Source organism: Pinus tabuliformis, chromosome 1_1, assembly GCF_031772625.1.
Source record: "Pinus tabuliformis cultivar Carrire ecotype Pingquan chromosome 1_1, CPIR1, whole genome shotgun sequence".
In the NCBI taxonomy this organism is placed as follows: Eukaryota; Viridiplantae; Streptophyta; class Pinopsida; order Pinales; family Pinaceae; genus Pinus; species Pinus tabuliformis.
The window spans coordinates 976,273,404-976,291,562 of NC_142297.1; the positions used below are offsets into that span (position 1 = coordinate 976,273,404).

Sequence of the window (18,159 nt, forward strand, 5' to 3'; positions counted from 1 at the left end):
AAGTCTTGAAAAGAGGTCTGCGCCATCTTCACATCATTTTCTTTTGAGAGTCTGGTGGGTCTCTAGCTTCATCCTGTGGGTATATGAAAAGCTTTCACATGCTGTTGTGTTCGTGAGTAACAACTCCCATTCGTTTCATAGCATATTTGATGATTGCATGTTGTTCGTGAACCTTCCACCTGTTGTGTGTGTTTGAATTCATTTCTGCCACCGCAGTCCCTTGGTCCCGCGGCAATTTCGAATTCTTCAATTCAATGTTGTATTGTCGGTGGCATAGCAGCACATCTGTCATGTTCTAAGATTGCATCCAGAGATTGTAAATGTGTTGCGCAGGCCAGAGAGACACGTGCAGAGCATCTAATACCAAATGTGACCCATTCAGATGCGGCTTCAAATATTCTTACAAATAAAGGGTCCTGTGATGTATAAATGCAGATAGAGAAACCAAATTGTTATGGAAGATATGGAGTCCGAGTGCTGTGGATGAGGTTATTACCAAGATCGAGGTTTATCATTCCTCAAAGCTCTTCTTTGGAGATTTGTTGTCCTCTGCGAGTTACGCTTTCCTGCATTCATTGGTTGTACATAATTGCAAGTATATTATTCTGCAAACACACCAGAAGCCCTCATGCAATTCCTTGAAAAGGGCTTTCTGCTAAGTCCCACAAGTTGATGAACGTATTATCAAGGCAGTTGCCCTGGAGCACCGCAATGATGTTGATTCAGCTGTGGAATTTATCCTTAGTGAGGTGGTTCCTAACCAAAATGACCAAATAGCTGATGCGGAACTTGATAGTGAGCGTGGAATTGTGGATGGTCCAATTACTGAACATGACTATCGTTCAGGTTCTGAGAAATTGGCACCAATTTCGTCTCATTTATCTGTTTTCGGCTCTATATTTGATGATGATGCGTCTGAGGTGTCTGATGAAATCATATTGACCGATAGAAGATCAGATAGTGAACACATTGTTGCTCATCTAATGCAAACTAAAATTAATGAAGAACATGCGAGCTCTTTATTGTCAGTTAATTCTTTGACTGACCAGGAAACTATTGATAGCATGGAAAAGAGTGCTTTTCTTGCGTCAATGTTTTCACATCTACCTAATTAGTCCTGTGACAAAAACACCAACCAAACCTCTGGTTCATCAAGTCAGTTCAACTCTAGTCAATCTCAAACTAGAATTGAAAACAAAGGATTCAGTCCTCATTTGGATGATATGGGTGAAATTAAAGGTGACCAGTTGTCTTGCAATGAAAAATCTTTAATACAGTTTGAGGATGGGAACATCCTTGAAGATGTCAAGGTTGAAAAATGTGGCAGCGATTCAAAAAGTACTGAAGTTAACTTAGTGGTAATAAAACTCTGCAGCTAGTAGTACATTTGTTTCAGATACTCCAATAGAACAACCTCCTTGTACTGATGCCACAAATGTTAGCAGTTATGAAGAAGCAAATCAATGCACTGAAGAAGTGGTGGTAAGGACAAGTGAGTCCCAACTGAACTTTTCAGTTGTCGAGGGACTAATCAAATCTCTTAATACAACTGAGTCCTTCTATAAAGAAAGTATGGACAGTCTTCCTCTTATTTTGATAACTCGTGATTCTGTTGGCTCGGGTGGGTTCAAAAATGACAATACCCTGAATGTGGAGCTAGATATATGCTCATTTATCAGTGTTAAAGATGGTTCACTTTCGTGCAGTCAGGCTTCCAGCGCCAGTGAAATCGTAAATATTGATACACTGGAAGGTTTTGTTACTGAAGAGCTTTTTCAACTATCTCAATGAGAAAGCTGGTTTGCTAAAGTAAATGGTGGTTGTGTTAAACATCCTGGATTAAAAAAACTTTCGATTTGAACAGCAGATCACTTCCAGATATTGAGCTTGGATCAAACAGAGACATAATTGCAGTTGCTTTGGCAAATCTTAAAAGGCTTTATTGGAAGCATGCATCAAGAGCCCATCCTGGCTTATTGCTAACTTCTCCTCTTCGACCAGTGTCTCATACCTTTGGCCAAAGCACCAGCTGTGTGAAGTGAATTTTATAAAGGCAGGGAAGAAGTTAGGATTTGAGTTTGATGTAATTAGACCTGGAGAGAATGATATTGATGGCAGAATGTCATTGAAGAAAGTGTTACATGGAGGAATGGGCTATTTCTTTGTGGAGCACCTGATTCAGCTGGTCATTCTGGAAATGCTATTGCAACTGATAAAAGGGAAACAGGCAATGCATCCATTAATCAGCCAGTGAGGTACCAGCCAGCTTCATACAGTTATATTGGGAACAGTCAATGGTGTTATTAATGTCATTGCATCTTTTCCTCAGGAGAAATATATATTTCTTGAAAAGTTGCAAGCAAATCTTTTCAAAACAATCAAGAGAGTAAGTTGCTTAAGCCATGAACATTGGCGATCATTTAGCCATGTAAGGAAGACTGCGTTTTTGAAATTACACAGTAGTTTCGTAGCGCGCTACGAAACTGCTGTAGGTGGTGTTTTCAACACAAAAAAACAGTTTGGTAATATGTGCGGGAATTTTCAAAAGGAAACACCTAAAGGACATGTAAGGGACCAAATGAAGCCATCACAACCATTCAGATCAAGACAGCTGTACCTTTAAAAGGTGGAATGCTTTAACTCAAGTTTGAAGTTTCTGTTATAAAGCCACTTTATTACCGGTCATAGGGTATTGAATGAGTTGCATACAAGGAATTTTGGCTTGCACACTTGGCCATCGATGAAGCCTCCAACACATCAGGAACATGGTGATCTCCTATCTTTTTGGGTTATTAAAAGGGCTAAAAACATGCTACTGTATATTCGAAGTTATGGAGGACTGGAACCGAAAAGCAAGGGATATCACCTAACATCACTGAGCAGGTAAAGTATTCAACATCCGAGGCCAACATGGAGCTTTAAATACTCATCTCAGCCATCTCAGCCAAACTGCAAGGAGTCCAAGTGTCAAAGAACAAGAAGGAATCATTCTACGAAGAAGATAGAGTTAGAGTCATAGTCAAATTAGAACTCTTTAGAACTCCAGTTAGCACCAATTGTATTTAATAGTTTGTTGTAAAGCAGATAGGTGTCATCATAGGCAGGATTCGAGTTCCCCTCATGTTGGAGGAGGAAGCTCGAAGTAGTTAGAATAAGGATTTTCTATATATAGATGGAACATCTATGTAATGAGGGTTGGATATTTTATAAAACAGAGGACTGTTTTGGCTTATGTAAAAAACAGAGTTCAATTATATAAATGATTGTTTTACTTCTCAAGATTCATAAGGGATTTACTTGTTCAGAATGTGTGATGGTATATGTTCTTTAGTGTTCTTTTACAGTTGTACAAATGCATAATCACTCAGAATTCATTGATCATGCTCTGACTTCCTGTATGTCTTTGTAAACTGTGGTTTTATATAAGTGGTATTCTGAACATCAAAATGCTAAATGCCCTGACTTCTATGTAAGGCATCATCATTGTTTGTTGTAGTATGTTTGACTCCATAGGCCCAATGGAAACTTATGTAATGTTTGTCCAGCCTTCATATTTGTTAATGTTATTTCAAAAGAGTTAGCCATCTTATTAATAGTCAAAATCAATAACCCTTTGAGAGAGCCCTCTCAGGCTAAGGAGGCTAAGCCTTAGTCAAAAGATTGGTCTGAAATAGTTACTTGAAGTCTTCCTGGTCAGCAGCCTTCCAGGCCTGATTTTGAGATAACATATGTTAAGCACCCTCCACAAATCACATAGTCTAAATACATAAAAGATTATTGTGAAAATTCACATTTCTTGACATCTTCCAATAATTGGGGCTTTTTCAAAGTTTCTAACACTTCTATCAAGTGCAAGATATGATCCTCTCGAGTAGCATTGTAAATTAGTATATATCCCAAATAAAAAACAAAAAATGAATCAATATAAGGGATTAGTACATCATTCATTACTCTCATAAAGTAGTTAGTGCTCTTCAAAGACTAGATGGCATGACCAACCACTCATACAAACCTTGCTTGGTTTTGAAGGTGGTATTCAAAGTGACTCCTTTGAATTGAACTTAGTGATACCCTTATTCTAAATACATCTAGGTGAACTATTTCACTTGCTATAACTGATCTAATGGATCATTAATATTAAGCACAACGTACCTATTCTTGAGAGTAATCTCATTTAATGCTCATTAATGAATGTGCATTCAGCAAGTCTCACCCTACTTTGGCACAATTACAATGGGTGACCATAGCATGAGGTACTTGGTCAAATAACATCTTTCTCCAATAACTATAACTTCTTCTTCATTTTACTTGCTTCTAGAATATACTATATTTATAGCCTAATATTTAGTAATGGAGGGTCTAGAAATGATTTAATTCCATGCTCCACTTCCCTCGGGTGGTACCCCTTTAAGCTCCTTGAACACTCCCTTGTAAATTTCCTATTGATACCCTTTTAGTTCTTGTTTCTATTCTCTATTATACCCCTCCAAGGATGGCTTTTCCCTTCTTTAATCATCACTAGATTTATCTTATCTTAATAAAGGTAAACGATATTTTTTATTGGAACTAATAAACTTCTTGGCTTGGAGTGCACTTACTGGTGAAATTTTTTATTTTCCTTTATGTGTGCTAATGATGAATATGTTCACATTTTTTATAAGGTAATACTCTTAGGTTATTTGCATGAATATTCCATCATTCATATCCATATAGGGACTCCCAAACATAGCTTCACATACATTAAGTGGTACTACATCCAATTCTATTTCATCAATATAACGAACGCTGATAGAAAATTTTATTCTACACAATATTGTTACCTTGATTTTTGCATCCTTATTTACCCATCCCAATGGATACGGGTTAGGATGATCATTAACCTCCAATCCAATTTTTTCAACTAGATACACTATTATGAGATTAGCCTATGAATGTGAGTCAGAAAGGGCATCTATATTGGTCTTCTTGACCTAGATCTTAATATGGAGGACTTTAGTCATCTACTTATCTTATTGGTTATGAAGGCCTTCTATACTAATATAAGATAACCTTCTCATCCACATTAGAGATACATTCCACCTAATTGTGTGATTTTGTGGCTAAATGATTCTTTTCCTTCCCATCCTTCTTGTAGTTCATTGGGTTTAGTTCCACATGTAGTTTGTAGTACTTCTCCTTAGTATGACCATCAATGTTGTAGTGTTCGTAATAATTGTTGAGATACTTGCATTGATGTGTAGTGGCTATTGTCTTCTAATTCTTCCCCATTTTACACTTCTTCTCCTCCCTGGAAGATTCCTAGTGATATTTTTTTTAAACCAATTACCTACCCTTTCTTTTGGTGATCAGAATAGAAAGTGGTATCCAACCCTGGTATTGAATGATATAACTAAAGAAGGTGCCAAATATAATATAAATAGTGGTCCTAACCTTTACTAAGAGGGGAGAGGATTTTCATGATGTAGATGTAAAATGTTTTCTCATTCCATTAATAAAGTGTTGGGTGTTAACTTGTTCTTTGTATTTTATTTTCTATATCGTGTGGTGATATTTATCCTCATTCCTCTTATGATATAGATAATTGGTATCAGAGAAGGTTACGACTACATGGAAATCAAGGTTTGCATAGTAGTTGTGTAAGGGTTTTTGAAGGTTGTCTCTTTGAATTTTCAAGGTTTATCAAGATCAGTTATAGAAGTAGTTCTCCCTAATGGTTTCATTCTTGCAATTATATGTTAATATTATCAGCAAGAGACCCTACCCTTTGTCCCACCTATGAGGTAGGATTTGTAGAGGAATTAAGCAATGGAATTTTGATCTCTCAAACAAACCAGTGTGAGGGATTCTTAATGGAGCATAATATAATAATATCAAGGTGGCAGGTAGGATTTCAATGTGTGGTGAGATCTATAATGGAGTGAGCATGATGTGTTTCTTATGGTGCACTGGTGAAGCAAATTTTCTTCCATTCCAAATTCCACTACCAAGTTCCTCTGATGACCAATTCCACTATGGTCACATGGGATCTATTGTCTTTTCTCTTCCATATGTTGATACCAATCCTGGTATCTTTCTCATATTTCCATTAGGGAACGAGGTAAATATTTGTCGAGGTCATAAATCCAAGTGACCCATTCCCCAGGTGGCATAATGGATCAACACCATAGGAACATGCCTCTTTTGTAGAGTCTTGTAGTTTCCCCAACTTGGACATGCTCATCAACCAACCATGCCTGAGGCCATCCAAAGTGGACCCCTAAAGCTCTCTAAGTTCCACTAGGGCCTAAAAGAGAACTATATGATAACCCACATGAAGTCCATAGAGGCCAAGAAAAAGGTCATCAAGTCATTCATAAGTATGGGATACTACAACACCTATGTTCCCACTATTTTTCTTTGCAATATACTATAGAATTGTGGGTGGTATACATAGTATACCACTTACTAGGGAAATATTCCATACGGGAGGATGGAGACCCTCTTGAATTTCCAAATTGTGGTTATAGATATCACCATATCTCCCATGTCCAATGCTTCTCTTTTCAATGAACAGACTATTGTAGTAGAGGCCATGTCAACGTGAAACAACTTTTATGTAAGACTCTGAAATATTCCATTAATATAAAGGTTGTCAAGGTGGATCTGAAGGATTTTGATTATAGTTCTAATGATGTTTATGGGATTCTTGTGAAATATCCTAGAACTAACGGGGATATTATGCATTACTGTAATTTTGTAAGGAATGTGCATGCCAATGTTGTTAATTTTTTCATGATAAGATTTGATGATGTTGAATCCTCTAGGGGAGTTTTGAGCAAATATGGCCATTGGATTTGCATAAAGGTTTGGGGTTTTGATGGGATATGGAGGGCCTCATGTGGCTTTTTCTCCTACTTCGCAAGATTATACGAGAATCATTCCTCCTTATTATCAAACTTGTCTTTTATGTACACGATCTATCATGGTCTAGAAGGGTTGAAAATGATTGCAAAGTGCATACATGGTTTGACAAGAGTGCTTGCAATTGGATTGAAGAAATTGAGAAAGCGAACATTGAGGATATTCCCTTCTTTGATATAGTAAAGATCAAATGTCCATATGCATGTTGCTTTTGGTTAGCATCAAATGTGATCTAGCAATAAAATTTGGTGGAGAGGTTGGGGCAAATGAGATCTCCAATACCTAGAAAGGGTTTGGGCAGATTCTAAACAGTTCAAGGGATATTAAAATAATTAATATTTTAATGGAGTCCCTAAGTCTAAACTTAGGAAAAATCAATTATTAATGTGGATTAATATGAAACTGTGTTAGAATGGTCCAAAAGACATAGATCAAGCCAGATCTAATCTTAGTCATTGATTAGGGACTTAATCTCAGTCGTTGATATGTCAACAGGAAGAGTATAAGAGGAGGCTTGAGGGTCACTTGGAGAATACACCAGAGTGATCAGTGATTCTATTCTTTACAACGGGGTTTGCTAAGAGAGATAGAATTAGTGATCGGGAGATGTAGCTAAGGGGCATTTGAGTACAGAGAGGTAGAGAGGCAGAGATAGTGCCGGGAGAGCAGCACAGTAGCAAAGGAGGCTGACGCAGAGCTAGTCAGGGCTCACGTAGGGCCACGCAGATGCAACTGGGAGCTGCGCAAAGCCTCAAAGAGGCCAGTGTTTCTAATGCAGAGGGTTGACACAGGGCCTCCCAATGCTGACACAGACCCATCCGAGGTGACGCAGGGCCAGTGTGAGGTAGAGATGGGTTGACGCAGTCCAAAGAGAGGCTGATGTTGGGGTTTCTAGCACAGATTTGTGATGAGTAGATACCGGAAGGATTATCTAGGGTTTCAGCAAGAAGATTTGTCAGAAACAGAGAGTTATTACTGCTAAGGAAATTCTCTGTTGGGTAGGCCAGTTTCGGCACCCAGATTGTACTATGATATTTCTTAATAAGAAAACCCTCGAATAGTGTTGTGGCCAGCACCAACCCCCCTTTTTATTTAGTGTTATTCCTAATACTAAATAAATTAGGACCCTTAGTTAAAAATTCAAAAAGCAATTAGTGCTGAAAATTTCCTTTTTGAATAAAACTTACAATCATAAGCTTAGGAAATCCCTTTTAAAAATCTAAAAAATCTAAGTTCTATGATAAGGTAACACAAAAATCTTTCCTTAGGAAATATCGCATCACAAAACAATAACAGGATACCTCCTTATAAGCCGAATTCCAACATTGCGAGATCACGATACGTGATAATAAAATATGGCATCGGAGACATCAAATACAACTTATGTTGAAACACCTTAAATTGCCAATGTGCGATGACACATATTGCAAATCGCATTTCGCAGAAAATAGGTTAACAAAGATTGTCATATATTACATTCCTGCGATATTGCGATATCACAGTTTTGCGATAAAAACGGCAATGCGATAACGTGATCTGCAATCTTCGATATTGTGATTTCGCGATATAACGAGCTATCAATTTTGCGATGTCATGATTCTGCGATGTTGCGATCTGCGATATTGTGAAGCAAATCACAAAATCGCTTCATCGCAGATCTTTCGGGCGCGTGTTTTGAAAGAGTATTTTCCATAAACTGACACCTAGTTATGCGCTTTAATGCTAATAAATGAGTTAGTTGCCAGTTATTAATGGAATATGGTTTCGTGCTTATCAAAAAATCATTTCACGTAAGGTGGTATATTTGATACGTCTTCGACATTTAAAACTTTCCCATCACCCTGCCTTACCATTATTTTCACTTCACTTGTGAATTGCAGGAATGGAGAACAGAAAATGATACAAAGCAATACGCAAAGTAAAATGGGGAAGAAAAGCAAAGTTCCGAGCTCTGAAGAGAAAGAAATGGCACCCTTGTATACAGGCACAGCCTGTAACAGAGACGCTAGTATTGCTACTTGGGAAGGAATGTATAATCTGCTTGAGGAGGAGAATCCTAGAGTAATGGAAGTTACTACTACTATGGGCTCACATAGTTCTTCTGAGGCATCCATCACAGAGCTAGCTTGCTCATTCCTACACCGGATAGCAGCAAGGCCCAAAATTCTCCCATACACAGATATGGTTAAGTGGATACCGGACAACATTGATATCAGAAATAGACAGTTTAAAACTCAGGATCAAGAGCTTATGGAAACATTATTTTCACAAAATTTGAACTTTATATCCGCTAAAAGAAAAAAGCGCAAAAGGCGAAAAATGCATCAAGGAAGCCCGGATCAAAAAATGGAGGCAATTTCCGATGCGCGATTAGCGCCTAGCGCTAATCGCACATTGCTGAGAAATTTTTTTCGAAAAGGAAAGCTTCTAATTGCTCAGTCACCTACAAGCCCCGAAAAATTGCAAGAAAGCAATGATAGAGACAGAATGGAAGAAGAAGGCTCAAGAAAAGGCAGAAGCAATCCAAGGGTTAACCAAGTTGAACTGGGATTATTACTGGGCATACTTGGTAAAGCCACATAGCCAGTGGATGACTCTCAAGTACATCATCAATTCGACCAAAAAGATGGCGCCAGCTCTCGTCGATTCTGTTTTCTCAGCTCAGCTAAAATTGGAAGTCGGCCAGCTGACTCTTCTCAAACAGATTCTGCTTACATGCGATTTCAAGGAGTAGATACAGAAGTAGTTTTAATTTTAGATTCAATTTTAGTTTTAATTTTGTTTTATTTTGCCTGAAATAAGGACAGTCATTTAAACCGCATCCTACATTTTTGTAATAAGTTATTTTTAGATTTAGGTAGTAGTATTTAAAACCTTCTCATGCATTTAGAGAAGGGTCCTAAAATTTATCAAAAACTTATCCCCAGAACATGCACTTTTGTACCCTCTGAGGGAGTTTTGATGAATGAATGGAACAGGATTTATTGATATTTGCATTTGATATCTGCTACTGATGTTGCACTTTTGTACTCTTAGTGGATGTTAGATCAAGGAGAGATAAATCATTATCGCTTGAAGCTCGTGAGTAGGACTAGTTATAAATGGTACTTCTATCTCTTAATTATTTCTGCCTTTGTGTTAAAGTGATATTCATGTTCAATTGTTTATATATTGTTGCATGAATGCCTGAGTTATCATTTGGCACTTTTGTACGGTGATAGCTATTTATTTATACTTGATATATGAGTAGCTTATTATGCGATATGTTTTTCACAACTGTTTCGTCTAACTTTTTATATGAAGTGGTTCATCTTTATTGAATTATTTTCTCATAATAGTTGAATGATCTTTATTACCAATTTTTATTTGAAATCATTTTAGATTGCATAAAAGAAAGATTACACCCTGGGTTAATGTAGACTTAAATATTTCTTCTCATTAGAATACAATTTCTATATTATTAGATTAGAGTTAGAGTAAAAGTATTCCATTTAGAAACTGTTAGAAAGAGAAATATCAATCCTTCACACACACACACATAGATTGGGAAACTGGTCCCATATCCCTAGTCGAACCCACTATACCAAACGGAAAAGGAGCTGCTAACCAAGTTCCGGACTGGGTGGGTATCCCCCTTGTTGTAGACCCGATTTTCGGGGCTTCAACAGATAGCTGCACCAGTTTTCCCACATTGGGTTTTTCCAGGGACATTAGTCCAAAAATAATGGTGTCATATGGTGTGTTTATTTCTATTTATTTTAGTTGCTAATCTGTAATATGTTGAGCATGCACTAGTGTTTATTTTTAGTATTTACATTGCAAATAAATTGTTAATAAAAACAACAAGTAGGTAGGAATAAATCAGATAAAGTGCATGGATGGTTTCTAACTAAGTAAACTTAGAAACTTCAACATGGTATGAAAGCATGATTTCAGATCATAGGAGGACTAAGGACATCAGCCGAGTGGAGAAATAGAAGCAAAAAACAATTGTCCCGAGGTGACAAAAGTTGTTTCTAGCAGAGCAGCAACAAGGGAAGGGTGATGCAGTTCCTACGTCATCAAGGGTGAGCCGAGAAGAGGCAGCATAGAAGCTAAGGAGGAAAAGGGAGCCTCACGCAGAGCCACGGAGTAGCTAAGAAGGCTGACGCAGTTGGTTGAGGAGGTCGGATTGTTGGTGCTGGATTGCGCAGAGCCTAGGAGCTTTCACCTTCAGGTTGTTGGGGTTTAGAAGGCTGTGGGAATATTGCAGAGTGGAGTTGGTGAGGTACTGTAGTCAGAACAGTACTTGACAGAGCAAGGCCAGAGGAGTTTCTACCAAGGGTTTCTAGCTGAGGAACCCCGATCAGTGGTGTGGTTACACAAAACGATCAGGGTAGGGAGCATCTCGACAGTGGCAAAAAGATTTCCAGGAGGGAAATCATGACTCAGAGGGAGTGCAGAACAGAAGTTCCAGACAGGAAGTAGAGACTCAGAGTTAAATAGAGAACTTCCAAGAGTGAAGTAGAGGAGCATCATGGCACTATATAGATTAAGGGACCAGGATAGACTGGACGGAGTCGAACTTCACAGTTTGGAAGGCCAGAATCTTATCCGTACTTGACAAGAATCGTGTCAAGAACTTCGCCTTAAAGGTAATAGCTATCCCAGTTGACCCCAATGATAATGGAAAGTATGAGGAGGTAATGGCAAGGGCCAAGAGCATCATCCTTGATGAGGTCAAGGATCATGTAGTGCCACACATAGCCGAGAAGGAAATAACATTTGAGATGTGGGAGGCTCTCAAGAAATTGTACCAGAATACTTATGTGTAGAGAAGAATTCTACTTGAGAATCAATTAAGGCCATATCAGATGAAGAAGGGAGAAAAGATTGACACTTTCCTTGGAGGACTGAATGAGATCCAAGATCCATTGACTGCTATAGAGGTGACACTAGATCAGGAGTTGATGGTGAGGACAGCCCTAAATGCTGTCTCAGAAGACTGGGAGGTATTTGTCTAGAGTATACTGGGCAGAGGGACTCTCCCACCTTGGAATGAGATGTGGGCAGCTCTTCACCAGGAAGAGATCAGACGACAGTCGAAGACGGGTAGCAGTGGCAAGGGGATCAAAGTCAAGTAGGAGGAGGAAGATGTGGCCCTAACATCTAAGGGAAAGTAGGAGAGGCAGAAGAAGAAAGATCTCTCCAAGATCAAGTCCTTCCTCTAAGGGGAGCTGGGTCATTATGCGACCTAGTGTCTAATAAAGAAGAGTAAGGGAGAGTCTTTTGAGACTAAGGTAGCGCCAACAAGGGCAGAGAAGGAAATTTTGACAGATGATGATTGTGCCATGAGTGTACATGCACCACTTGAGAAAAAGTGGGGAGACATCGAGCTACAGTCAAGTGGACTACATGGGATGAGAAGCAAGATACTTGAGGTACCCAAACCTCTTGGATTAGACCTTGCTATGAGATCCCCAAAGAGGAGTAGTAGGACTAGCTGACTCAGGTAGAGATGGATGCAAATGGAGCGGCAGAGAGAGCTACAGTGTAGGAGTCCCGAGACAGTGCAAGGCTAGCAGGTTGTAGCAATACGAGAGGCACGGGAGTGTTGCACCAGTGCAGGATGGCACAGAGAGGTGTGCAACGGTGTGAGATGAAGGGAGTTGTTGCAATAGCATAGATGTCAAAGAGGGAACACTTTTCAGTGGCAGAGGCAGCTTCAACATCAGTGGATGTCTCTGGCCCAACAAGGAGGTCAGATTGGGAGATCAATTACTTACTTCTCAGTAACTGAGTTGCAGTGCAATAGTGGGTAGCATAGATGCAGAGGGAGTTGTCGTAAAGATGAAACAGTGGTAGTGGTGGACCCATGGGCAATAGTATAGGGTGCAGTAGTGCAAACGATGTTGGGCAGGAAGGCCTAGCATCAGCATAGGTACCAATGCTGGATGATCAAAGTAATACTCAGTGAGGAGTATTGCTAGAGCACAGTCCTCGCTAAGAGGGAGTGTTGATTTTGGGTAGCATCATATGTGCTCTAGCCACGAAATTTTGTGGAGAGGTTGGGGCACATGAGATCTCCAATACCCAGAGAGGGTTTGGGAAAATTCTAAATAGTTCAGGAGATATTAAAATAATTAATATTTTAATGGAGTCCCTAAGTCTAAACTTAGGGAAAATAAAGTATTAATGTGGATTAATATGAAACTATGTCAGAATGGTACAAAATACATGGATCAAGCCAGATCTAATCTTTGTCATTGATTAGGGACTTAATCTCAGCCGTTGATATGTCAATAGGAAAAGTATAAGAGGAGGCTTGAGGGTCACTGTTATATACCTAGGGGGGATAATATGGGGTACCAAGGGAGGTACCCAAGGTAATAATGTAGTAATGGGATGGGCCATAGTAATAAATAAGGTGGTTAACCCATGTCATGTAAGGGACCACAAGTAGTTAATAATAATGTAATGGGCCCATGGTATTAGTTTGATGGTATGAGGGAACCATGGTAATGATCCATGGTATTGTATGTATGAGGCCTATATAGAGGCTAGAGACTCCATATGGGAGAGAGGGAAGGAATATTGTATGAACATGCATATGGCTTGTGGAGTGTTCTCCTTCATCCGGACTCTGATTCGACCAATTTTTTTTTGAAATCAGGTATTTTTTCACATAGAACCCAGATCTGCAATTAGAATTTACAGATCTTGCACCAAAACTTACAGATCTGATCTGCAAACTCGCCGCACCTGAAACCTTGCAAAAAATAATAAAAAAATTCTCCATGGTTTGCCCAAGAAAGTGCACTGATACCACTTGTTGTAGCTCTGATACCACTTGTTGTAGATCTGATCCAAAAGATATATGATAATAGAAATAACCCAAGAATAACAAGATAGAAATAGATAGAAATGATTCACTTTATTGGTCAAACCCTTAAGGTAGGGCAACACCATACATTCACTCCTTAAGGAAGGAGAACTCTCCACAAACCATATGCATGTTCATACAATATTCCTTCCCTCTCTCCCATGTGGAGTCTCTAGCCTCTATATAGGCCTCATACATACAATACCATGGATCATTACCACGGTTCCCTCATACCATCAAACTAATACCATGGGCCCATTACATTATTATTAACTACTTGTGGTCCCTTACATGACATGGGTTAACCACCTTATTTATTACTATGGCCCATCCCATTATTACATTATTACCTTGGGTACCTCCCTTGGTACCCCATATTATCCCCCCTAGGTATAAAACAGTCACTTGGAGAATACACCAGAGTGATCAGTCATTCTATTCTCTAGAGTGGGGTTTTCTAAGAGAGATAGAATTAGTGATCGGGAGATGCAGCTGAGGGGAATTTTAGTACAGAGAGATAAAGAGGCAAAGATAGTACCGGAAGATCAATGCAGTAGCTAAGGAGAGTGACGCAGAGCCAACCGGGGCTCACGCAGGGCCACACAGGGCCACGCAGAGGCAACTGGGAGCTGCGCAAAGCCTTAGAGAGGCTAGGTTGTTGATGCAAAGGGCCAGGGGGCTCACGTAGGGCCTCCTAGTGCTAATGCAGACCCATTTGGGGTGATGCAAGGCCAGCATGAGGCAGAGAGCGGCTGATGCAGTTCAGAGAGAGGTTGACGTTGGGGTTTCTGGTTTAGATTTGTGCTGAGTAGCTTCCGGAAGGATTATCTGGGGTTTCAGTAAGAAGATTTGTCAGAAACTGAGAGGTATTACTACCAAGGAAATTCTCTATTGGGTAGGCCAGTTTCGGCACCTAGATTGTACTCTAATATTGCTGAATAAGAAAAACCTTAGATAGCTGCACCAGTTTTCCCACATTGGGTTTTTCCGGGGACATTAGTCCAAAAATAATGGTATCATATGGTGTGTTTGTTTCTGCTTATTTTAGTTTCTAATCTATAATATGTTGAGCATGCACTAGTGTTTATTTTCAGTATTTACATTGTAAATAACTTGTTAAGAAAAACAACAAGTAGGTAGGAATAAATCAGATAAAGTGTGTGGAGGATTTCTAACTTAGTAAACTTAGAAACTTCAACAATGCCATGCCCATTTATGATACAACTCTTGAGAATGAGATAAATATCAAATTATAGATTCAAAAATGGTTGTTGTTTTGTTTGATTAGACTGCTATGTTGGAGGATGTAGATAAGCTGTAAAAAAAAATCTAACAATGAATCTGTACAATTCATAGCAAAATCCCTTGCCATAGAATTCCAATTTCCGATTCCAAATTTTTTTATCCATGTGGGTTATTATATAACACATCCAATTTTCAACGTGTACTACATAGAGAATGAGCTACTACACTACATCCATAAGCCATAGGAAAAATATATTTCTTTGCTCCATAGTTTGATTTCCTTAAGATCCCACACTATGAAATTGAATGAAACTATGGAGATGATGGTTATTACTTGGCCAAATTTTTCTGAAATTCATGCTTTTGCACGTCAAGATCAAGTTGTTGGTTATCAGGAAATGTTCAAATATTTGGGAGAGTTTCTTTGTGACATTAATGGGTTTGATTCATTCTCTCTACAACCAAATGTTGGTGCAATGGGGGAGATGTTGGATTGATGGTTATTCATTTTTATCATCAAGAAAGAGGACAAGGGCATAGGAATGTCTTTATTATTCTTGTATATTCTCATGGAACAAATGTTGTAAGTACTACTATGTGTGGGATGAAAATTTTCTTTATTGGCATGGATGCTAAAGGAAATATTAATATCAAAGGAACTAAGGAAAGCTTCTCAAATGCACAAGGACAACCTTTGAACACTTATGGTGATCTATCCTTCAACCATGGTTTGTATGAGGAGGGTATTGATATCATATGGAAGATCATCCATGAAAATAGGGGTCAGGTTTACATTGGCCTTATTCAATGGAGTGTCTTATCAAATTGTTCTCAAGTTTCATTTTCCTCATATAATTCAACATCATCTGCTTCACACTACATAGTGTAATAGCTTACAAGGTGTATTGAAGGCTTTGTTACTCCTCATAATCACTCTGATATGAATTTAATGTAGGTGAACTATCTCAAAGTCCCTTTTCTTGGCCATACACTATCAGTATCACAGTTAGCCCACAACCATTACATGGTAATTCTATCTTCAAACCTTTGTTTGCCGTGATTATGGGTCAACCACACAAAAACCTTCCATTGGAACGTGATGCATTGTAATCATCATGGTTATGGGTCACCCACAAACCCATGGTTATGGGTCAACGACACAAAACCATTCTCAAAGCTTTCCATCGCTAACTCTATTTTGGGTCATCCAAAAACCATGGTTATGGGTAAACCATAGAAAAAAACTTGTCTTCATCGGCACCTAGCACATTATAATCACTTTGATACGTGTCATCCACAAACTCACAGTTATGGGTTATCCACACAAAACCCTTGTTGTTAGAATGGAAATTATTGGAAAGTGTACCAAAAAATGTTTCACTTAAATTGTTGGTGACATGCAATCCTAAAAACAAAATATGAATGTGTTTATGCTTCAAATCTGCTACAAAACATAAGAAAAACTCTACAGCAAAAAATCATATGCAAATAGAAACATATAACAATAAACATAAAATTGTAGTAACCTAATGGATCATATTAATAAGCCATTTTTATTAATCAAAATGATACACCTAGTGAGGAGAACTTATAAACTTGGGTCTATAGATTCCCCTTCGTGGATGGGTCCTTCTTGACCTTGTGCTTTCAGCAATGTGATTCTATCTCTCAATATGCAATGGGCAGAAGAGAAAATAAAAGGTGCTTGAACTCAAGTGGAGCTCAAATGTTATGAAACAATAATGGGGACAATGAAAATGGTCATAGTGAATATTGGAGAGAAAACCCTCTTTCTATAACAAAATATTGGAATAGATTGAGAATTAGAAAATAATAAAATATTATTGACCAAATCAAAATCTAACCGTTGTGAATAATTTATTATATTTTTTGAGAGGGAAAAGATATTCAAAATGGTAAAATATATTTCTTTAGAAAGTGGTTGAAGTAATTAACAAATAAAAATGATTTATTAATCACTTTGTGAGAATTAAGAAACAAATAATTTCTATATTCAAGCTTCTGTGATCCATAATGAATTAAACAAAGTATTTCGGTAGAAATCACATGAGAGAATTTTTTGGCTGACGCATTTCGAACCAACAAGTGTGGTTCATCAGCAGGACCAAATGAAGAGGAAGACCATGCCAAAGGCTTAGATAGAGAGCAATGTAGAGACATCATTTCAAGTAACAGCTATATTTGAACAATAATGTTTAAATTATAATATTAATTTATTAATATATTAAAAACAAATAGTATTAAGTAAATGCGTCAGCCAAAAATTCTCTCATGTTATTTCTACCAAAAGACTTTGTTTAAAACAAATAATTATTAAATAATAGTTTAATAATTATCTCATAATGAAAATAGGGGATAAATATGGAATAATAAACAAAAAATGGTTTAGTTAATCATTCCAATGTGATTAATTCAAAATTCATAAGAAATAATTATCAAATAATTATTTAATAATTATTTCTAGAGAATATTAAATAAATAATGATTTATTTAATTATTCTTATGGGGTATTTTGGATTTTAATGAGAAATAATTTAGAAAAATGATTCAATAAATTATTTCCTATGGTTAAAATGGATTTTACCATGGTTAAATTAATCCTACACGGTGTATTTCAATCTACCTAGTAAGAAATGGCTAGGTGAACATTTTTGGTTGATAATAGATTTCCCCCCAACATAAGAGTGTCAAGAAAAAATTGTATGACCGAAATACATTGTAGGTTACACTTTCACGAGACACTTAAGAGGAGTCAGAGAGAGAGAGAGAGAGAGAGAGAGAGAGAGAGAGAGAGAGAGAGAGAGCTTAAGTGAGGCAAGGAATGACTAAGAATGGAGGGGACAAGGCCTACTTAGTTGATATAAGTCTCCTTTTATTGGTAATTACATAATCTCAAATGGGGTGGGGGAAGCATACCCATACCCGTCGAGATAATTGAGTACAAATAACAATGATGTGCCCAACAACGTGGGTTTGAGAAACAAAGTACATGATACATGATATGATGGCATCAATGGGCTGGAAAGTGATACAGTTGTACAATGAGTCCCATATACTATGCCTAGAAAACAAAGCCCAGGACTAGATACAAAACATTTTTTGACTTGAGTACATGAGACATAATGCCCCCT

The 18,159-nt window shown here is 38.0% G+C and overlaps 2 pseudogenes; both read left to right on the top strand.

Moving 5' to 3' along the window:
* Positions 1–463: 463 nt before the first annotated feature.
* LOC149217778 (uncharacterized) lies at positions 464–1,791 on the top strand (annotated as a pseudogene).
* On the top strand, positions 1,788–15,896 carry LOC149217779 (glycine dehydrogenase (decarboxylating) 1, mitochondrial-like; annotated as a pseudogene).
* Positions 15,897–18,159: the final 2,263 nt, after the last annotated feature.